The following is a 25,067-nucleotide window of genomic DNA, read 5'->3' on the forward strand; positions in this document are numbered from 1 at the left end:
CAGCACTTTCCAGCCTGGATCCTGGGCACATTCCCACTCCCTGAATCATTTCTACCTTAAGGACCTTTGGTCCATCTGTATTTGCTACCTAGAAGAGTTTCTTCCTCATTTGTCTAATTTTCTTTCTTCAAAAACTTGTGATGACATGTCCATTCTTTTGTTCTTTTACTCATCCTCTAACATCCAGTTTTTTATACCTAATTATACAGCCTTCTTCTTGGTATTATCTTTGATTATCTTCTGGACAAAAACTTGAATTCTGACTATAAAAGTTCTGCACTTCCAAGACTGCAATGCTACAAAAAACCCTGTGAAAAGATAATTAAAAATGCAATCTCCCATTTTCATTGGTATTTGCAAGATATAGTTTACATCATACACTATTTGGTGATGTAATCTTAAACATGTACAAGGAACGATGCCACACCAAAAAGTCAAAACATGCATGCCAAAGAGATATGCACTGATGTAAATAAATACACTCATGTATGATTACCACTAAAGGTGTGGAGGATGCCAAGTTTAAAAGATGAAATGGTTTTATTGCAGGCAAGAAAATAAAAACTGTTTTTTTTCTATAAAATTCATTCTACAGAAGGGTGGTCCTATAACTTTGCTTGATGGCTCTTAATTCCTTCTTAGAATGAGATCTAATTTAAGGAGGAAATACAGATAAGGTAGTGGGATAAAGTGGATGTTTCAAAGCATATAACTAAACGTCAGCATGGTAATCAAACGATACAACTGTCTGGGCTATCAATGAAGAAGATAAGATTTATTATTTCTATTGTTTTCTTTTAAATTTTATGAAACACCTATTTTGTGCAAGACACTGTCCTTTGCACTGTAAGTCCAAAGACTATGGAACTTGATCTTGCCTTAGGCTACTGCAGAAGGAGTACAGCAAAGGTAGAAAGTAGTATCTGGTCCATGAGAGTCTCACATGAGAAATAATAAATACACAAAGCTCTTCTGAGAATAGAAAGTCACCTACACATGACCGGGGACAGAGGGCAATGGGAAAGGCCTCTAATAAGAGGTGGCATGTGAAGAAGGTGAGATACATGTACATGTATCATGGTGATGGTGGAGGTTGATCCAGTTTAGGAGACTGCAAAAGAAATAGCTCCAAAGGCAGGAAAGAGCTGGAAGAGGACAAGGCACTCAGTAGGTTCCACAGAATGCCACAGGAAATTGTGCAATATAGAGAGTTGTGGACGTTATAGTGTGCATTCTTTTTTCTGCATGACTTATAAAAGCATTAATCACTGTCCCAAGGAAGGTACTTGGAAAAACTCGCTAATATGAATCTAGTCTGAGGAGAGTCTGTTTATTTCCATTCCTACCTATAAGCCACTATCAACTGACTCATAACAAAACTTACCTCGATTCCAAGATGTTTCATTTTTTAAATATTCATTAATGAGATAATTTGTCAAAGGCTTCTTAATTGTCTGAACAAATTATAAAACACTACTTTTACCTTCCCTGTTGATTTGTTTTGAGAGCTTCAAAGAACTGGTATGTTATGGAAAATGACATGCATAAACATTTTGAAATTTTATAAGGTGATTTGAAAATATCTGTGATTTAGTCTGTTGACAATGTCACAGTTACCATGAATACCACTGTGTTTTATTGCCTACAGTCAGAACGAAATGTTAAATTTCAGTTAGTGGTAAATGAGTATATATACATATGTATATTCATTTGCATACATTCATATATTTATATATTTATATATTCATATAGATTCATTTCTATATATTCATATAATATATTAATTTATCCCCCTCTCAAGTTGTGGCACTAATCTATTTATGGACTCCAGGATAAATGTTCTTGAACTAGATGCCATGCTACTTATTTTACCTGTCTTAAATTGCACCTAAATAATCAAAACTGTCACAGGGATTCAAATCCCTAACCCCAGTGCTGACAAGGCAGGTTTCAGTGGGAGTTTATTTAGTCTGCTATTTCACCTCTTAACACTTTGTCATCTTGTGACTTTAAGAATGTTTTGTTAATCCATTTAACCATAAATTTCCATAAGATTGGCATTTTACATCTTATGCTTTTTTGTATTGCTCAGTAGAACCTAGTCAAGAATTTTATACAAAATTAATGTTATAGGTAGTGCTGTAGTTATAGAGGTAGCATTGATATTGATAAATAGGACAAACGTCACCAGCAATACATTAACGTATCTGTGTATGACATTAATGTACTGAGAACTCACTTGTGAAGCTATTTGCTGCCATAACTTAAAACCCAAACAATTAATACTGTGGGCTTTTTGATGTTCCCTTTCATACAGCAAGTAGTATGTGTGATAAAATCTCAAGTTAAATTTTAAAGAAATCTAAGATAATTATTACATAGCAGTTTAATGTTTTCAAAGAAAGTTGACAGATAACATAGACAAAACTATACCAGAAAACATATTGAATGGACAATAGAAACAAGAAACTGTCATGTAATATTATTTCATTCTATTGGAAGATAACATGACAATTTGTAGAAAAAATGGTTCAGGGAATTACCATTAATTCTCATTAACTGATAACTAAATTATGTGAACAAATATCACAGATTTGGGCTAAGTCATTCTGAAAAGAAATGTTCTAACTGAACCTAAAATTAATGTGATCCAAAAGGAGGTTGTCCTAAATTGGCACTTAGCCCAACTCCAAGTCAAGTTGGGTTTTTTGTTGCGATTGTTTTCGTTTTTTTTTTTTACTGTGCCAATAATAAATCAGAAAATACTTTATTCTGAATAACTGGAAAGCAATGAAGAAAACAAGACCTATTATAATAAGCTTATGTTTGAAACAAGTGTCTTAGAGCTGGATAGGATCTTGGCTGATCTTCAATTTATTCCTGTAGCACTGTTGGGATGCTTGTTCAACTCACAGAACAAACCACCTACCTGCCCAGAAGAGTGAGCACCTGAAGACAGATTAGATGGTAGGTATCAGATGGTAACCTAGGCATATATAGCAGAGTCTGTATGGAGACCCCCTACAGAAGAATTTTTGTCAGTATAACCAAAGGTGCAGAGTAAGGTTCTGTATTTTTCATTGGGTGACTTCGCAGTTTTACAGCTGCTCTTGACTTTTTACCTAGTTGGCCATTAGGTACTGAGTACCTCCTGAACCATTCAACACATCAAAAGCCCTCCTTCATCAAATGGAAGTGCAATACATAGAAATGGGCCTTTTCAGGACCTAGTGCTGCATGAACAGATTGCTCAAAACTTACCACAAAAAAGTTTATTCTTTAATTTTTATGTACTATCTTTAAAAAAAAATCTTAGTAAAAAATTGAATGAAAATGAAAAATGTCAGCTGATTATGACCAGGTTTCCATGATCCTGTGAAACTCAGCAGTGGTACCTGCCATTGCTTTCATGAATAAGCACATATGGAGAAGGAAACCCACTACATGAAAAGGACAAGCAATAAGTCGTTTTGTTTATTCTCCTTAAAACTAAGCCAGCCTCAGGTTATTATTTTCACCATTTCTTGGATAGTGACCAAAGACATTTTTGAAGGCTATTTTAATAGAAGTAGTAAAAGGAAGGACAGACTCTTTCATGACAGGTTAAGGACTGAAAATACTGTGTCACGTCTATGTATATCAAAACATCACTAGAATGGAAGGCGATCTTTATAATTAGATGTATAGTGTGATGTTTCTGGTAAATATGACTCATCCTACTTGTCAATTCAAGATTTTTTCAGTGAGATCACGAAGAAAGGGGCGGTCAGAGCAGAAGTGCAGGCATACATGGGCAGGAACTGGCCCTCATGGTTGATCTCCACATTGATCCAAGTACTCATATTGGCAGCAAAGTGTCCAATTATGTGATCTTAAGAAAGTACAGAACTTTGGGAAACTTGCAAACTTCAATGTGGCAGAACAGTTTTATTAGATTCCTTCAACTCTAGCTGGAGTAGTGACATATCTTCAGTACAATGAACGTTGACTCTCAACTTGGCCCTGCATTTCCTGCCAATTCTTCATTTAACACCACCACCTACAGACCACAGCATGGTTTATACACTGCAAATTTTCCCCATACAACATTGATTTAAATCAAGGAAACCAGAGCCCAGTAAAAGAAAAGAAACAGGTTGAGGATTTCCCTCGGAGTTAATGCTATTACTCTACTCTGTCACTGACAAACTAGCGGTCGTATAAAAGAATGAGAGGAAGTATATAAAATTCAGCCACAGCGCCACTGGGAGATAAATAGCACTGGAGCTTAATAGGCTGCCTTTCAGGATGTAGTATATCCTAAACCATCTACTGAGAGTTGGGGCTAGTTCTCTTGAAGCCACAGTATCAATCTGTAAAACAAGACTTTCCAGAGATAGAGGGGACACTCATCTCCATTCCTCTCTACAACTGTAGGCACTATTGGCCTGCTGGAGGACACTTCCAATGAGAGGGTTTTAGACACCAAACATTCACATCATTCAGGCAACTAAAGGAATCTTTATAAAAGAAGGTTATGTGTTGGCTGACTACCAAGAGAACAAAAGTTGACTAAAGTTGACTAAAGGCAAAATGGGTTAGCAGTAGAGAGCATAGACAGAAACAAGACTTTTCATTCCATGAACCTGGAAAGTCCCCTGAGTAGCTTAATTGCCAGCTGAATAAATTAAACTATGGAATACATAATGGGAGCATGGTTGTCATAAATGAACATTATGATTTGGGACCAGATGCAGAAACAAGGAATACAATGGTTATTTGGATTTCTTTGTTTTCAAGTGTCTCATTCCTCACTTACTTAAGTTGTATTGTATTGTATATAGAGTGCTTGGTAAATATGTGAATTAATCCATTAATTGCATAATTTCAGTTGTTCCTGTACAAAAAGAGGTATGAACATTACTTTACCTCATAAAAATATGTCACCTCAAATCATGCCACAGTTGGCCTTGTCTTATTAGGTCCATCTGGGAAATATGTGACTCTATGTGGTTTATGTGAAATGCATGGTAAGTACTCAACAGAAGCATCTTTGGATGTATAAAAAGTCGATTGATGGTGAGACCCACAGGACCCATAGGGATGGCAATCTGGTACATGCATTCCCCTCCCAATTCACAAGTATAGGCTCCAGTAGGCTTGTTTTCATGCCACCTTGGAAGAATTTCAAGATGTGAAACAGAGGAAATGGGTGTGCCTAGAACTAGATCTTTTTATGTTAACCTCTAGAGATGAAGTGCGAAAACTACTGTCACTGAGGTTTTCATCACTTTCTCTTTTTTTTTTGACAAACACAGATTTTATTTTTTAGTTCATTAAATAAACTGATAACTTTAAGTGCACAGAGAACATCATAAAGTAATGAACGTTTTACCCCAAACATACTAAATCTTGTTCATAATACTCATTATTTTTCTAGTTGCTATCTTTCCATATTATTAGGTGATCAACCCCTTCATTCTCCTGAAGATCCTCTAGTCCTCCTTCCATTGATTATCAGTATTTTTGTATTGGTTTTGCTTAATTTAGCCAAACCACGTTTTGTTTTTAACCTGAAAAAACAACGTTTGGAGAAAACAGGAATAGCAAGATGATGGAATAGGAAACTTTGGGCTTTCCTTCTCCTTGTGGACAAATTGATTCAATAAAAATGTTCAGAACAATTTTCCTTGTGAAAAATCTAGAAGCTAGTTGAGAGGCTCTTATATCCTAGGTGAGTGCAAAACTAGCCACATTGAAACTAACAGGCATATTTGAGAAAATCAAGGAACATGAATGTGAAGTGACTTGACTGTGTTCCTTTAAAAATATATTACGTGTTGAAGAGATTTGAAGCCATATAATAAAACATAGTCAAAGACCTAAGAGATGCTTAGCCTGTAAAGAGATGACTTTGAGGAATGATGGGGAAAGGTATAATAATTAACTCAAATATTTGCAAGTTTTAATGTTTTCATTATCTGCCAGGAGTATAGAAAACAAAGCTTAGAAGTTATACAGAATCATTTTTTACAATTTCTGATAAAATTATCTAAAGATCAAAGAAGTTTCTCTATTTCTAGAGTATAAGTTACTAGAGGAAAATTAAAGTTCTGATTCATTTATTAATTTTGATTAGTACCTGATAAATGTTTAATAACTACTAATCGAAGTGGACTATCACAGGAGCTCCTAATCATATAGCTAGTTAGTGTCTGTTTGAGAGTGTGAGCCTTCTTCCTACATGCTTATATATATATATATTTTTTTTTTAACTACTTATCATATATATGATGTGAGAGACTGTGATAGGAGGAATTCGAAGATTCTACCCAAGATTACACACCCTAGTTTTCAGAATCTGCAAGTGATTAAACATCACTTCCATAATGGTTATGTGATGTGGTACAGTTCATCTTAGATGGGGAGATTTTCTGGGTGAGCCTGATCTAATCACATGAGCTTTCTCTGCTTAGTGGAAGAAGAGGAAGTCAAAGAGATTCACAGCACAGATGTTTTTCAATATGCCATTTCTGGCTTGGAGATGGAAAAAACCTCATAAGCAGAAATACAGGCAGAATTAAGGGGCTGACAGAGGTCTACACTGACAGTTGGCAAGGAAATAAGGACCTCAGTCCTACAACCAAAAGCAACTAGACTCTGCCAACAATCCAGATTTTTTTTCAGCCAGGAATTGAACTCAGGAGTGCTTAACCACTGAGGAACATCCCCATCCTTTTATTTTTCTATTTTGAGACAGGATAGAGCCTCTACATCAGAGTCTAACCTGGCTGAGACATTGATTTTGACCTTGTGATACAGAACCAAGTAAATGCTGCTGGACTTCTGACCTATAGAACAGTGAGAAAAAGGTGTTACTTTAATCTGTCAAGTCTGTGATAATTTTCACACAGCCACATAAAATAATACAGTGACATATATTAGAGATTTTCTACATGTGTTAGGATCTGTGACACCACACAGAATTATTCAACTTCATGTCAAACGATGGATGTGCATCAGTGTTTCTCACAGTTGAATTACCTCAGAATTTTCTGGGGAGAATGTTAAAAATTCAGATCAATTTCAGTACTAAAAACTTCTAACTCAACAACTTTGGGTTTAATTTATCCTGGTTGGAGTCAGTAACTCTAGAAGCATTTCTTTTGCAAAATTTTAGCCATATGTGAGAAAGTAATATAGATTATATCCAACAACTAGCTGATTGAATATGTAATCATAGGAGGCAACTATGGATTCCAATTTAACCAAATAGACTGACAAACCTGAAATTCAGGTTTGGAAAGATTGAAGTTGAGGATATATTAATCCCATGTTATGAATCTCAGGGAAAATTTCAGAAAAAAAAATGCCAAAAGTAATAATTCATTACTTTTATCAAAACAGAGTGACCCTTTTTTAACATTCATAAAAGGATATGATTTTACTCCAAGCATTCATGTAAATGTGTAATTTAAAAGCTACAGACCTTATCTTGGGAAACGTATCACCTTGATGACCTTTACTGTAACACACTCCTGGGACAGAAGCTCTTTAAGGAGTGATTAGAATGATTAGAATCCTTATTGTCACTATGAAGCAGAACTGCGTGCCCTCTATGCCTTCAAATGTTCTGAAGTCACTGTCAGCTTTGTTCACATAGTAGGTAGATCACTCCAGGAAAGATGGCCCAAATCACCAAAGTGTGTTCTCATGCTTTCTTTCCCCTCTTGATAGCTAATCCTCTAGCTAGTCATGTGCATGCCAACTCTCTGTATGTCATTTTGCAAAAGAATAGATTGACACATTGATTGATTGATTATCCTTTGACGACAATTCCTCCACGGAAAAATGTTGCTTCAACTAGGTACCTGTAATTTGAGCCTTTTATCTCTAATTGTGGAATGAAAGGTTTTTCTCTCGGTATCCTCTGCTATTGGCAAGCCGGGGAAGTGTGCTGCATTTTGGGACACTGTGTAAAGGGAGAAACCCTGTGATCATAGACCTATGAGGTGCCCAGACTTTTAGGGTAGCTTAGAGGTGAACGATTAGAAAGTCTGCTCCATCAAGTCTTATCCCAAAGCCTCCTGCCCTCACCTCCCAGAAGGTCTTCTCCCTGCTGTAGTGAGTGAGCCAGGGCTGCTCAGGGAGGAAACTCATCCCCAACATTCTGATGCAGGGAGAAACCTGAGCCACCAAGCTCTTGAATTTATGGGACAAGTAAATTCTAACGCAAATACTCCAAAAGGGTTCACACACTCAACTTGATCCTACATACTGGTTGGTCTACTCTCATATCCACTTCCCTTCCCTCCTTTGTAAACTTCATTTCTTAGGTACCTTTGCCTATTGCATTATGATGCTGGTCAGACAATGAGAGGCACTAGCATAGTCAGATCATAGAACAATCAAAAAAATGCCTGGTGTGCTCTCTCCCCTACCCTACACATTCATCCTCTCTGATTTAGGTGATCTTTCTGTCTGGGTATGGAGTGTCTCTTGTCTACATCCCAGCTCCTGCCAGGAAACATCACCTGTGAACCTGCCTTCCATTGTGTACAATGGCTCTTGGGCTATAGTGATATCAGCTCTTTTCCTGTCTTTCCTCCTCTGGTTTTGGAGCCATCTATTCTGTTATCAATTCCATGGTTGCTTCATTATCCTGTGTTTGGCTTTTCAGTTCTTTCAACACCATGGTAGATAGTGCCTTGTATAAAGCTTTTCTGGATGAGATGGAATGGGCTCCATTTTCCAGACTGCATCCCAACTGATACAAGTTATCTTACTGTGGCCTCAAGATTTCTGATTTCTAACTCCTTTGGTGTTAATATAGTCAATATTTGAGAGTTTTTTCCTTGGGTCAATTCATTATTAGATATCCAAGACAATTTCACAAATCTTCCTTTCCTTTTTCCCTCTCTCTCTTTCTCTGGAGTGAAAATCCATCACTCTTAATTTCAGTGGTATTAATGATCTTATTGACATCCCAAAGGAAGGAAATTCAATGAGAATTTTGGTGACAAATTATAAAGCATTATTATTATTGAGATACTTTGTTGAAAGATGAGTATCCTTCCACAAAGACCAAATTATTCTGATTTATTGAAACATAAAGAAATATAATAGATGTATCTCAGTAATATCAATTGCTTTAAACCTTTAAATGCTTTAATCATACCAATCATTTTGGTAGTTATTACATTTACAATATACAAAACTATCATGTGAATAACACTGTCAGTTTTCCCTTTTTAAAGGGCTTGAGAGATAAAATGCAGACTTTCTCAAACCATAGGAACAAGACAAACATACAGTTAGGAAATGGTTTTCTGATCTCACACCAAATTTCTGTCTAAATTCCACTCCTATTCCTCAGCAGGAGGAATATTTTAAAACTATGAGAAGAACCTGAAAAGGACAAGTGATATGTGGGAGAAGAAATGAGTTAACTTTAGACTCAGGAAGTCCTTAGAGAACTAGTAAACTGAAAGTTGTGATATAAGTCTACACGTGTTTTCCAGCACTTCATAAAATCAGGAATCATAGTGAACAGGCAGCTGCTACATTACCTTCACAATAACAAAGGCTTTTGGCCTACACTTCTTCATTTAGCACCAACTCAACTGCCATAGTTTCATCAATGCAGATGAACTTTTGATATCATCATGATTATAACAGTATAGGCTGACCACTGACATATTTATAACCCAAACCAACCATATTGGACCTTTAAGGCTAAGTGATGTCAAATGCTATCATTTTAGGAAACTTACTAAAGCTTTGTTTGAAAAATTACAAGAGAATTATCTGTAAATAGATGACATAAGAAAATCAACATTAATATTAGTATTTGAAGAATACAGAAGAGCCAGCGTGGTGAGCTCTGGCCCGCAAGCAGCTTCAGGGACCAGGACAGGGCAGCCAGGGACTTTCCCAAGCACCCCGGCCCCCTCCGGCGGGAAGCGCCCTTCAAGGCTAGCTTCTTGGAGCAGACCGCCCAGTGAGAGCCTTTCTACACAGAGTCAGCCACAAGTCCCCAAGCCAACGGACAGCTCCAACCCGTAAGCAGCCTCTGGGATCAGGGCAGGGCAGCCAGAGACTTCTCCAGACGGCCCTGCCCCCTCCGGCCACAGGCTCTTTCCACTGGGCGATCCAAGATGGCGGACTAGAGGGTGACTGCATCTCCAGTCGCTCCAGAATTCAGGAATCAAGAAGGGGAGGCATAGAGAGTTCGGACTAAAATAGAACCATGGGTGAGTCTCCCCCACAGGGTGAAGCTCGGCCTGGGCGGCAGGCACAGATAGGGGCAGCTTATCAGAGCAGGGCAGGGCAGCTAGAGTCTTCCCCAGGTAGCCCTGCACACTCTGGCGGTGGGCTCCTCCCACATGACCAGCTTCTTGGAGCAGGCCCCCCAGTGAGAGCCTTTCCGCACAGAGCCAGCTCCAAGTCCTGGAACCAGTAGGGGGAGAGGGGCAGCTTTCTTTGGAAGCACTGCATTATCAAGTTCCTCCAAGACTTCAGGCTACTGAAGGCTGGGAGGTGATACACTGGAAATCTACAGGGACACTATAAGCCAATAGAGGAAATCTGCAATATCTCAGAGTCCCACTGACATCTGACCAATATGAGAAAACAAGGGAAGAAAATGTCCCAAACAAACCTAGATACTATATCAATAAAACCCAATGACAGCACAGCAGAAGAAATGTCAGAAAGGGAGTTTAGAATGTACATAATTAAGACAATCAGGGAAACAAACAAGGAGATGAAAGAGCAAATGCAGGCATTGAAGGAAGAGATGAAAGAGCAAATGCAGGCATTAAATGATCACACCAATCAACAGTTAAAAGACCAAATACGGGAAGCAAGAGATCATTTCAATAAAGAGTTAGAGATACTGAAAAAAAAAAAAAAAAAACAGAAATCCTTGAAATGAAGGAAACAATAAACCAAGTTAAAAACTCCATAGAAAGCATAACCAATATAGGATAGAACACCTGGAAGACAGAACCTCAGACATTGAAGAAAAAATATTTAATCTTGAAAACAAAGTTGACCAAACAGAGAAGATGGTAAGAAATCATGAACAGAATCTACAAGAATGATGCGATATCATGAAAAGGCCAAATTTAAGAATTATTGGGATTGAGGAAGGCTTAGAGAAACAAACCAAAGGAATGAACAATCTATTCAATGAAATTATATCAGAAAATTTCCCAATCTGAAGAATGAAATGGAAAACCAAGTACAAGAGGCTTATAGGACTCCAAATATACAAAATTACAACAGACCCACACCAAGTCACATTATTATGAAAATACCTAACATACAAAATAAAGACAGAATTTTAAAGGCTGTGAGAGAAAAGAATCAAATTACATTCAGGGGGAAACCAATAAGAATATCAGCAGATTTTTCAATCCAGACCCTAAAAGCTAGAAGGGCCTGGAACAACATTTACCAAGTCCTGAAAAAAAAACGGATGCCAACCAAGAATCTTATGCCCAGCAAAACTTACTTTCAGATTTGACGACGAAATCCTTGATAAACAAAAGCTAAAGGAATTTACAAAAAAAAAGCCAGCATTACAGAACATTCTCAGCTAAATATTCCATGAGGAAGAGATGAAAAACAACGATGTAAATCAGCAATGGGAGAACCTAGCCTAAAGGAATAGCCAAATAAAGGAGAAACCAAATCATGTCAAAAGACAAAAATGAGTCAAATGACTGGGAATACAAATCATATCACAATAATAACCCTGAATGTTAAAGGCCTGAACTCATCAATCAAAAGACATAGACTGGCAGATTGGATTAAAAAGAAAAAATCCAACAATATGCTGCCTGCAAGAGACTCATCTCATAGAAAGAGATACCCACAGACTAAATGTGAAAGGATGGGAAAAAACATACCATGCACATGGACACAGCAAAAAAGCTGGAGTATTCATCCTCATTTCAGATAATGTGGACTTCAAACCAAAACTAGTCAGAAGGGATAAAGAAGGACATTACATGCTGCTTAAGGGAAGCATAAATCAGCAAGACATTACAATCATAAATATCTATGCCCCGAACATTGGCTCATCCACGTACGTCAAACAAATCCTTCTCAATTCCAGAAATCAAATAGACCACAACACAATAATACTAGGCGATTTTAACACACCTCTCTCACCACTGGATAGATCTTCCAAACAAAAATTGAATAAAGAAACCATAGATCTCAATAACACAATCAACAATTTAGACTTAACGGACATATATAGACTATACCATCCAACAAAGAACGAATACACTTTCTTCTCAGCAGCACATTGATCCTTCTCTAAAATAGACCATATTTTATGCCACAAAGCTACTGTTAGCAAATACAAGAAGATAGAGATACTACCTTGTACTCTATCAGATCATAATGGATTGAAATTAGAAATAAATGACAGAATAAAAAACAGAAACTTCTCCAATACCTGGAGATTAAATAATACACTATTATATGATGAATGGATAACAGAAGACATTAGGAGGGAAATAAAAAAATTCTTAGAAGTAAACGAGAACAAAGACACATCATATCAAAATCTCTGGGACACTATGAAAGCAGTACTTAGAGGAAGATTTATTTCATGGGGCGCATTCAACAAAAGAAGTAGAAATCAACAGATAAACGACTTAACACTACAGTTCAAAGCCCTAGAAAAAGAAGAGCAGACCAACACCAAAAGTAGTAGAAGACAGGAAATAGTTAAAATCAGAGCCGAAATCAACGAAATTGAAACAAAAGAAACAATCGGAAAAATTAACAAAATAAATAGTTGGTTCTTTGAAGAATACAGAAAATTAAAATTCTTTTGTTGAAGAACAGTAACATGATTGGTATTTCTCTATTTAAAAAGTGATTTTTCACAACTGATTTAATGTATACTTTATGGAAATCCTGCAAAGTAAAGAAGGTATTATCTGTCTCATCTTACTACTGTGAAAATGTTTTGAGTTACCAAAAGATTCTAAGATTCACTAAGCTTAGCCCAGTAAGATATAGCGAAGCTGACATGTAGTGCGACATGTCACATTCTGTTCTAAACTATATGTCTCTCAAGGAGAGCAGGGTTTTAGAAAAACAAACTAAGAGGAGGAGGGAGGGGAGAGGGGAAGATGATGATGAAGGTGAACTGGAACAAGCTCTAAGATCAGGACCTCTCCAGTGGGTAGGAGAACAGATATTCAGTGAAGCACACTGGGATCAGGAATCATGGGATTAGGCAAAAATATCCCAGGAAATGTCAGAAATAAGGTGTTAATTGTTGGGTGTTAATGTAGGGAGTACTGAAGTAGGAGGAATACCCTCCAAGGACAACACCTTCTCTCATGACCAAATGCCCTGAATTATAAATGGGGAAATGAAAGAAGCTAGAATTTAAAAAAAAAAAAAAATTAATTGGTTGTATGCCTTGAAGGTAGCATTATGCTATGTAGTGGATATTTACAAAATGCCTGAAGACTTAAATTGATGATTCCATCTTGATCCTATTTTCTAAGCTCATGATTTGCATAGCTGAAACCCTTTAGATGGTACATTAACTTTTCACACACTGAAGTGGAGATTGTGGATCTTGCTTTAATACGTCTTTGCATAAAGTAGTATATATAGCAAGTCACCAAGAGGAAATAGAAGAATTTTTAAAATGCAGTCCAAGGAAACATCCTGTTTTTGTGGATGCTTTGTCGTTGTAAAAAGCCAAAAAGTAATATCAGACTAAGTTTGAGTGGAGGGAGAAACTAGTGTTGGAAGGATTCCTATATAACTAGTAGTGTATATGCTATATACTAGTAGTGTATATGCTTATTTTCATTTATGTTTCTGTCATGAGAAATCATTAAGTTTACCTCAAACCAAAATTTAAAATCTCTCTTGGTTGACTGTTAAGAAAAAATAATTTGGGGCTAGGGATATAGCTCAGTTGGTAGAGTGCTTGCCTAGCATGCACAAGGCCCTGGGTTCAATCCCCAGCACCACCAAAAAAAAAAAAAAAAAAAAAAGAAAAAGAAAAAAGAAAAAGAAAAAATAATTTAAGTTAATGTATGAAATGTATCAATTTAAACTCTCTGAACGATATCAAATTAAGAGCCCTTACAATGTGATTGTTTCTAATTAATTAAGAGCAGCTCAAAATTTTCTCCGACATGTTTCATGTTGCTACACAAATGTCACATAAGCATGGACATCTAGAAAACCTTTCATTGGATTAAATGTAGCAAACTCTATCTTGAAAATCCTCATTTCTTGACTTAATCCAATGGGGAAACATTAACTTCATTTTGAATGATTTGATTCCATGTTCAGAGGTGATGGCCCCTTTCCAACATTCTATCTCTGTGGTGATCCATACAATGAGACTAAATAGGAATCCTAATCAAAACAGATTCTACTGTCATATATAACTAAAAGCAACAAATAAAAAAATAAAAAAGAGACGAAATAGGAAAATGAATTACATTGATTACATGATTTGAGTGTGTGCATCTCATCTTCTCCGTTTTCCCTTCTAGATCTGATGAGTTTGCCAACAATTCTCTATACTGCGTGACCTATCCTGGCCAATGCTGTCAAGGCAGGCACCTGACCTAAGGGTCATCAAACCATAAGTCAAATCATACCCAATGAGGTCAAACTAGAAATGTGAAGTAGGTCAATGGAATCCATCTCTTGAAACTAACAACTTTGTCTTCAATGTATGGACCAACAACTGCATTATAATCACCTGTGATCCTGTTAGAACTACAGATTCAAAGGCCTTACCCTGGAACTAATGATGAGAATATGCATCTTATCAAACCCCCAGACCTACGGAATCAGAATTTATATCTTATCAACACTCCCAGAAGATTCTTGTGCATGATAAAATTTAAAACTCCAAACTATTAACATAGAGAGGAATTGTAGCTGAACTAAAAGTCACAAGGAAGCATCAGGCAGGAGGAGTTGCAGGGGCTCATGGGTGAGCCAAATTCAACTGAGAAAGCCAGTGTGGGGAGACAGATGGATACAGGGGGGAACCACAGAGGGAAAGGTCTGCCTCACGCTGTCTTGGTATAAAATTATTACTCATGTCCCCTTTGACTTCCAAATTTACCCTGGTTTGAACAATAAGTTATATGATAACCCATATAAAACTCAAAGAGGTTAAGGTTGATTCATGGCCTGGCTGTGCTGTACCTCTGATTCTCAGATCCCTTAAATCACATTCTCCATTATTGTGACCCATCGTTCTTTTTTCAAATATTATTTTTATTTTAATTTGTTCTTTTCAGTTATACATGTCAGTAGAGTCTATTTTGATCTATTTATACAAGCAAGGAATATATCTTATTACAATTAGGATCCAAGTTGTTGTAGATGTACACGATGTTGAAGTTCACTGTGCTGTATTCATATATGTACTTAGGAAAGTTATATCAGATTCATTCCATTGTCTTTCCTATTCCTATCCTCCTCCCTTCCCTTCATTTCCACTGAATTTCTATTCACCCTACCTTGTGTGTTGGCATCCGAGTATCAGAGAGAACATTCAGCCTTTGGTTTTGGAGGATTGGTTTATTTCTCCAGACCCATCCATTTACTAGCAAATGTCATACTGTCAATCTTCTTTATGGTTAAGTAATATTTCATTGTGTATATATACCAAAATTTCTTTATCCATTCATCTACTGATGGGCATCTAGGTTGCTTTCATAGCTTAGCTATTGTGAATTGTGTTGCTATAAACATTGATAAGGCTGTGTCACTGTAGTAGGCTGATTTTAACTCCTTTGGATATATACTGAGGAGAAGGATAACTGGTGACCCATCATTCTTACAATGATTGCAGTTTTTCTATCCTCATTATTTTTCTGTCCACAAAAAGATTTTAGTGTTTGAATAGTGTGATTAAAAATAATCAAAAACAATATGCTGGGTACTTAATTCATTATATATAATTCTCAAAGCAGGTCTAGGTTGTCCAGTGTCACTGGGGAATAATTGGGAATCCTACTTGAATGGCTTCCTCATGGTCCCACAGGTTCCAAGGTCCAATAAGCACTCATAAACTGCTGACTCCATAGTCTGGTTCTTTCTTCTCCACCATATACCTTTGCAGGCAATGAATTCATGTCTTGCTCCAAGTCTGGTGACACCACATGCAGCAGTTATGGAAAGAAACTGGGTCATGTAACCATCTCTGAAGGTCAGAAACTCTTCCTTTTAATGGGATGCTATGTACTATCTCCGTTTTCTAACAGAAATGCATAAATGCTTTGTAGACATGGGTTGCACAGTATTTTCTAGACTATAATTAACCAGGATATGGGATTTTAAAATGTTATTCTATTTAAATAATTTTCCTTAAAATGTACATTTTTCTTACAATCAACCAACAGAATACACTATCCAATTTGCCATAGTAAATGTAGCAATAAAATAAAATGAACCAGGAAAAAGTTTCACATTTTTCACATACAAATTACTTGGTGGTACGACTTACAATTGTTCTTAGTAAGCAATAGTTCAAAATGTCTTGTGATTGAGTGACTCTTGCCTCAAAAATGAACTGTTTCCTCATATTTATGAGAGCTGTCTTAAAAGCAAAGCAAAAGAATGGTCTAAATAAAATTCTAACTTGAGTATTTTTTTTTGCTTTTATAAAAAGGAGCAAGGCAAACTGCATATATACCATTCTTAATAATTTTTAAAAGTTCAAATTTCTATGCTTTATCTTAACATTACCTCTCTTTTAAAGTATATATGCAAGAAAAATGAATCCTAAAACTGCTATGCCCAGGTTAAATATTCATAGAATCCTGTATTCCAGTTCTCTAACTACTGTTGCTTATTTATGTTTTTTAAATATTTTTTAGTTGTCAGTGAACCTTTATTTTACTTATTTATATATGATGCTAAGGATCAAACCCAGTGCTTCACACATGCTAGGCAAGTGTTCCACCACTGAGCTACAATCCCAGATCTACTTTTGCTTATTTAACTATTGGGAGGAGGTAGAGGAGATAGGAACCAGGGATATAGCAGGGTCAAAGGCACAATGCTTGATACATAGTAAGGGCTCAGTAAAATCTAAATAAGTTGCTTAATAGATGAGTGAAAAGAAGAAAAGAAGGAAATGAGGGAAGAAAAGTACAGGGATGTAGACACATACTCTTTGAAAACATAAAGAGAATATAGCTCTCTATGAAACTAAATATTGGAGGTAGTTCTGTCTCTGTTGACTGATTATTTTATTGCATGAATTAATAAAGTTTCCCAGATAAATAAGTGAAAGTAGATAAAATCAGGAAAGATCAGAGCAACAGTAGGGAAAACAAGTCATGATAAGGGAAGGGAAAGGAGAAGAGAGAGATGAAGAAGAAACAGGGGAGGCAGAGGTAGCTGGGTGTTGCAAGGAGAAGGAGAAGGGAGCAGAGAAGTGGTTGTGGAAGGGTACTTGTTTCAGTTTGAATAACAAACTCTCATGGAAGTGGTTATTTGTATATTTGGGTGTCTCTCAGGACTCCACAATCTAAGAGCAGAGATTAGGCCACTTTTCTCTCCCTGAGGTATCTAGACAGTACCAGTCTTTTACTGCAGTTCTGCTCAAATGATCAATGTTGAAGACAACACTGTCTTTGTATTGCCAATCTGTCAGAGACAACTAGTTTGTGTTTAAAAAGAAGGAAAGAGAAAAGAAACCCTCAAAACATGAAATGTAAAGAGAAGATAAACAAAAATCAAATTCCATTGAATTATTATATTCTACAGACACTTAATTGGTTAGTTCCAAGTCCTGTAATTATCTTGCCATGGACTAGTAACTGAGCTTTAAGGACTAGGACTAGTTCACTAACCTGTCCTTGAATAGCCTGACCTGGCAGACTTTCAGTAAAATTATAAAATACATAAACAAGATAGACATCAGAACAGTTGAAGTTCAGCAATGTATTATGCTTTTATAGTATTTTTTCCTAGAATTATATTTATTTTGGATAATTTCCCCCCATTTATTGCCATTCAATTCCAGGAAGATAATACAGTGCTTATAAGACCCCCATTTTTAAATGATCATGTTGACGACAAAGGACATGGCTATTCACTGAGGGTCCTGGACTAAGTAGCTGAATAGAATAGCACCTAGTTCTCTTGGCACCCAGGCCACTGTTTTTTTCCAAAAGGGATTGGTGGCTTTTTTTTTTTTTTTTTCCCTGCAATCAAATTGGACATGCAGCATTAATTAGCAAGCTGAAAGCACTTTTGTTTTCACTTTTGGCTAGGAGACTCCAGTGAGTCTCTAATTTACACATTTCAGTTCTGTAGACACTGCAGACCAACATTTTAAGAGCTAGACTTTAATTTGGCTTAGCCTCCATTACTGTATGGATAATATTAAGATGTGTGTTTACTTGTCCTTTGGGTCAAGGCAGAATTCTGTCATTGCCACAATGAATCAAAATGGTTCCCCCAAAACAAAACCAGGTGATCAATTATTCCATCTTTCATTTTTCTCAAATTGTTAGGTAATTTGTGGTGACAGCTCGTATAAAAAAATTACAACTTCAGGAAATCACTGGCAAAATTTTCTTTGCAACAACTGATTAAAAATTATGATAAAAATGAAAAACATGTATCTTTGAAATCTTGATTGAACCATTTATTAATCACATGTATATTTAACTTTTCTGGAGATTTACACATCAAACCCTATTAACAGAGATTATCCATTGAGAGTGCAGAGGATTGAGAGAAGACAATTTTCTTTGTGCATTTCTGTATTTTAGAAAAATATTTCATGACTACATTTAAAACTAATTTTGGGGGGGGATACTGGGGATTGAACTCAGGGGCACTGGACCACTGAGTCACATCCCCAGCCCTATTTCTGTATTTTATTTAGAGACAGGGTCTTGCTGAGTTGCTTAGTGCTTCACTTTTGCTGAGGCTGGCTTTGAACCCATGATCCTCCTGCCTCAGCCTCCAGAGTCCCTGGGATTTCAAGCGTGTGCCACCGCGCTCAGCTTAAAACCAATATTTTATTAATACCTCTTATGACTTTATCCATTGAACTTTAAATTAAAACAGCATGCAAGGCAGATTCCATGCCCTTTAGTCCTCAGGTAAGGAAAGTACAGTGAAAGTGTAGGGCTGAGACTCCAATGGAAATATATATGTAATGCCAAAGTCTATATACACCCTGCTCCCCTACACTGCAGAGAAATGAAAAGTGAGTCTACCATACACTATAGTGCAATCTCCTTATATTTCTAACTTAGGTATCAACAACAATAAGAACCATGTGAGATATGCCCCAGTAATAGTACTGCAGCCCTGAATTCAGGCCAATCCCATGCCCACGATGTTCAAATAAAGTTGGTCAAAAGTATATTTTATGTATTAACTACCATGCTGAATTTTTACCCTTTTATTTTAAGTAAGAGATGTACTTGCTGTCTAGAAGGTTACAGGTGGTATAGAGAATGTGATTAATTTATCAAATATCACTCTAGAAAATTTTATCTGATAACCAAAAATATACTAGCTTGCAAAACACTTAGTGAAAAACATAGTGCCAGATTGTAAATCTAGTTTTCTATCACAGGTCCAATGACACATATTTTGCTTGTAATTGATAATTCCTCCAAACCCAAATATTTTTAAAGAGAGTGTTACTGATAAAATCATGTTAGTCCTAGCACTGTTACCTTCTCTTGACAAGTTAAAAGGTAGGATATAAATTTTTAGAGAGAATGGGCCATTGGAAAAGCAAGTCTTGAGGTCAAGGAGAAGCAAAGCTAAAATTTACAGGTTAAAATTCTAAACTAAAAAGAAACCATAAGGGGAGAACTTGGGAACAATGCCGCAAGGCTTTGTAACAAAAAATGAAGAGAAAAAATCCCTACATTCTTGGGTCTTTTTTCCCCACACCCAACTGTGAGAAAAGGCAGCCAGAGGAAAGAATTAAAAGCGAAGAAGATCCCAAATGTTCTCTATGTGGCAGGTGTTAAGACAAGCGAATGTCTCTTTCCTCATAAGGGAACTAGTCTTCCCCAGGGACCTTATTAGCTAAAAAGTATAAAAAAATAAAAAACTTGGTTATCACCCTTATATTTCCTACATGCTTAAAGCAATTTCCAGAGAGGATACACATGTGTAGCATTCACTACTAAAGCCATGACTTCTGGGATTTTCTAAATTTCTAAACCTCTTTCGAAGCATTGTAAGTGTATTTTTTTTCCTTTCCTCAATCTTTTACTAATTGGAATAACTATTATTAGACAAGATTGGAAGTTATGGACTATATCAAGTTAATTTCTTATTCTTCTTTCAAATCTATCTGGAGTTTGTTTCAAAAATAATTGTATTAACCATATTATAATGTGGATTATTGAGCTTAACATACTATTATAAAGAAAATTTTTCCTACTAAAGTTAATTTTTACTAAAAGTTATGAGATATACATGATCCTATCATAGATAAAAATAGTCTTAAAGGAGGTTTCTGTTGCATGAAGTTTTGCATGTGATTTAAAAATATTGTTAGCAATATAAAATTATATGTAGCATGCATTCAGAGCAAAAACTGAAAATCTTTTCTACAGGTCATAAGCTTTTGAACATCATTTAGTATGATAGTATGTTTTGGCTCAGCTTTTCACCCTGCTTATTACACATATTGTCCTTTCTTTTTTCTGGTTCTAATTTTCCTACCTTTTTCCCAACCCATTCAATCAAATCTATGAATGAGAGGACAAGTTCCCTAGCTTTTAGTAGTAGCTCACTTTTAAAAAGGAAATATTGGGAAGACATTCCCCTTCCCAAGCTCCTTTCTCTCTGCAAGTAAGAGAAAAAGTGGGCCAGAACACATGAAGGTATTTTCTAAAGTTTAGAGGAATGTGACCGCCATTTTTTATCCCAATTATTATGAAACTCAGTGGATTTGTACGAAACAAATGTTAGAAAAGTTGTCTGTTATCTTTAACTGTCTTCAAAACTCTTATGTAAGAAGAAGGAAAGATAGCTTATATATTCATAGGCTAATGAATATGCCAATCAAATGACCATGCACCTCAGATAAAGCATTAATTTCTAGGATATATAAAGAAATCAAAAAACATCAAAAGAATCAAATAACCCAATCAATAAATGGGCTACGGAACTGAACAGACACTTCACAGAAGATACACAACTGATCAACAAATACATTAAAAAATGTTCAACATCTCTAGCAAGTAGAGAAATGCAAATCAGATATGTAGAAGGAAATGAGGGGGGGGGCCTATGAAAAATCGTGGAATGAGACCGACATTATTACCCTATGTATATGTAGATTACATGAATTGTATGATTCTACATTGTGTACAACCATAGAAGTGAAATGATGTATCCTATTTGTGTACAACAAATCAAAAATGCAGTCTGTAAAAAATAAAAAAAATAAATAAAAGGAATATAAAAAAAAGAATATTTCACCCTCCCCCCCAAAAAAACTTAAGATTTCATCTCACTCCAATCAGAATGGCAATTATCAAGAATACAAGTAACAACAAAATGTTGGTGAGGATGTGGGGAAAAAGGTACACTCATATATTACTGGTGGGAATGCAAATTGGTGCAACCATTATGAAAAGCAATGTGGAGATCCTCAGAAACTTTAAATGGAACCACCATTTGACCCAGCTATCCCACTCCTCAGTTTATACCCAAAGGAGTTAAAATCAGCATACTAACAAATAACCCAATCGACAAATGGTCTAAGGAAATGAACAGACACTTCACAGAAGAAGACCTACAAACAATCACAACATATGGAAAAATGTTCAACATCTCTAGTAATAAGAGAAATACAAATCAAACCACCCTAAGATTCCATCTCACCCCAATCAGAATGGCGATTATCAAGAATACAAGCAACAACAGGTGTTGGTGAGGGATGTGGGGAAAAACGGTACACTCATACATTGCTGGTGGGGCTGCAAATTAGTGCAGCCACTCTGGAAGTCAGTATGGAGATTCCTTAGAAAACTTGGAATGGAACTACCATTTGACCCAGCTATCCCACCCCTTGGCCTATACCCAAAGGAAATCAGCATACTACAGAGATACAGCCACATCAATGTTTCATTTGCTGCTCAATTCACCATAGCCAGATTGTGGAACCAACCTAGATGCCTTCAGTTGATGAATGGATAAAGAAACTGGTGGCATATATATACAATGAATATTCCTCAGCCATAAAGAATGATAAAATTATGGCATTTGCAGGCAAATGGATGAAATTGGAGAATATCATGCTAAGTGAGATAAGCCAATCTCAAAAAACCAAAGGAAGAATGATCTCGCTGATAAGTGGATGATGATACATAATGGGGCGTGGGAGGGGTTAGTTTTTAGGGTTAGAGTGAGGGTTAGGGAGGGGGGCAAGAATGGGGGAAGGAAGGACTGTATAGAGGGAAAAGAGGGATGGGAGGGGGGGGGGGAAGGGGAAAAATAACAGAATGAATCAACCAACATCATCCTATGTAAATTTATGATTACACAAATGGTATGCCTTTACTCTATGTACAAACAGAGAAACAACATGTATCCCATTTGTTTACAATAAAAAAAAAGAAGTAAAAAAAAAATTAAAGTTGGGTTAAAGAAAAAAAAAAATCAGCATACTACAGTGACACGGCCACATCAATGTTTATAGCAGCTCAACTCACAATAGCTAAACTATTGAACCAATCTAGATGCCTTTCAACAGTTGAATGGATAAAGAAACTGCAGATATATGATGGAATAGTACTCAGCTTTAAAGAAGAATGGAATCATGGTATTTGTTTGTAAATGGATGGAGTTAAAGAATATCATGCTAAGCAAAATAAGTCAAACCCCCAAAACTAAAGGTCGAATGTTTTCTCTGATATGCAGATGTTAATTCACAATAAGGGGAGGGGACTAGGAAGAACAGAGTTACTTTATATTAGATAAGGGGGAGTGAAGGGAGGGGAAGGGGTATGGAGGTAGAAAGAATAGTGAAGTGAAACAGACATTATTGCCTCATATGCATACATAACTGCATGACTGATGTGATCTTACAATATGTATAATCAGAAAGTGAGAAATTACACTCCATTTATGTATGATCTATCCAAATGTATAAATGCATTCTACTGTCACGTACAACTAATTAGAACAAATAAAAAAGTAAAAGTTAAAAAAAGATACCAATCAAAGAAATACCACTAAATGAAGGAAGAAAGAAAAAGTAAAGAAAACTTCAAGTAGCAATTAAGATAAAATTGGCAGATAAATATAAGGAGCTATTGTTATTTGTTAAGCGCCTAGTACACTGATTATCTCATTTAATTACCCAAGGAATTCCATGAAATAGTTATTGCCTCAGTATTACAATAAGAAAAATTTCATGTGCTAAAGTTGATAACTCCACTTGTCCTCACACTTTTCTGTCAGCATTATATATTGCAGTAACCTTCATCAGAGAACTTTCCACACTTGTGAAATATGAGAAATATCATCATAGTTAAAAGCATGAGCTTTGTAGTCTAAAAAACATAGATTCAGAACACAGTCTTGTCACTGACAAACTATGTCATTTGGGCACAATCTCTCTTAGTTTCCTCATAGAGAGAATAAGGACAGCTGAATTTTTCACAAGACACTTGTTGAAATTATACAAGTTAATGCTTATACAGCATCTAGCCTTCTCAATGAAGTATTATCTTTGAGCAAATAGATAGCTTCTGATTTTCTTAATATTTGTGTTAGTCAGCTTTTTCTTTGCTATGACTAAAATAGCTGACAAGCACAACTTAGAGGAGGAAAAGTTTGACTCATGATTTTAGAGGTTTCAGTCCATGTTTGGGCAACTCCATTGCTCTGGGCCTGAGATGAGGCAGAACATCATGATGAAAGAATATGGCAAGAAAAGTTGCTCAGTTGGGAAGCAGAGAGAGAACTTATGCACACAAGGAGTCAGGGACAAGATAAAAGCTTCCAGGGCACATTCCAGTGACCTACTTCCTCTAATGAAGTAACCTACTTCCTACCTGCCTACAGTTACCACCCAGTCATCCATTTAAATTATTAATTCTTCAAATGGATTAATCCACTGATGAGTTTACAGCTTTCATAATCTAATCATTTTACCTCTTAACATTCTTGCATGAGTATTTGAAGGGAGATTAAAGATCCAAACCATGACAATATTCCTGTAGTGTTCCTGGGCAGAAGCAGGTCCAGGGAAGGGTATATAAAATTCTCATTGAATAAATGCAAACGAATGAATCAGTAGATGATGGATGAGTGGATGCATGAATAATCTTCTGAATCACAGAATAACATCCTTTCTTTTAAAGGTTAAAATGTCTTTATCATTTTCTTCTTCCTGGAGTAGGATAACAGTTCCTATGAGATACCAGGATGTGACCAAAGGCCAGCTTGTTTATAACACAAGGCATGTAAAATACATAGATACCCAAGGCAAGAATAATAATATGATTGTTTCCTTATCACTACCTCTCCATGTAGCATCCAAAATTGACTATTATGCCTCATTTAAGAAATGATCATGAGATTGCAGAGTGAACTACAATAATTCTCTGTGTATTAGTTATATGACTTTTAAAATATCCCTTGTAACTTTCTAACTATGAGTTTCCTATTAAAACTGGGGCATAATGTAATTATTTGTGTTTTGCAGTGTTTGGATAATTCAATGAGGTAATGAATATAAAAAGGTGTACTGTATAAGAAAGATAAAAGGGTAAATATTCTTTGTGGAAGGAGGTGGCCGCCTCCCCATTACCACTTACCATTTAGAAAATTTTCTTGAAACATATAGACCTGATAAAAGGTCCAATCTTTTGATTTTCCAACCTAAGACTTCTGAGACTTCAACCTGTAAATGTGTACCTCCAAAATTAGATCAGGGGTTTATCTCACCAAATGGGAGATGACCACAGGAACATTCATTTATCTATCAAGAGATAGAGAAGTTGTAATTACTCTTTCTTCCACTTTACAGCACAGGTATGTGTGAAATTTTTTCTTTCTTTCAT

General features: G+C 36.2%; 1 protein-coding gene and 1 non-coding gene across 4 annotated transcripts in view; one reads left to right on the forward strand and one right to left on the reverse strand.

Annotated features, from left to right (window-relative positions):
* Nol4 (nucleolar protein 4) overlaps positions 1 to 25,067 on the reverse strand; it is a 337,271-nt gene that overhangs the window by 147,881 nt on the left and 164,323 nt on the right. The gene's annotated exons all lie outside the window — the stretch shown is intronic.
* Positions 13,929 to 14,000, forward strand: Trnaa-agc (transfer RNA alanine (anticodon AGC)). The gene has a single exon. It is a non-coding gene; the product is annotated as a tRNA-Ala (tRNA).

Source organism: Sciurus carolinensis, chromosome 15 (assembly GCF_902686445.1).
Source record: "Sciurus carolinensis chromosome 15, mSciCar1.2, whole genome shotgun sequence".
Taxonomy (NCBI): domain Eukaryota; kingdom Metazoa; phylum Chordata; class Mammalia; order Rodentia; family Sciuridae; genus Sciurus; species Sciurus carolinensis.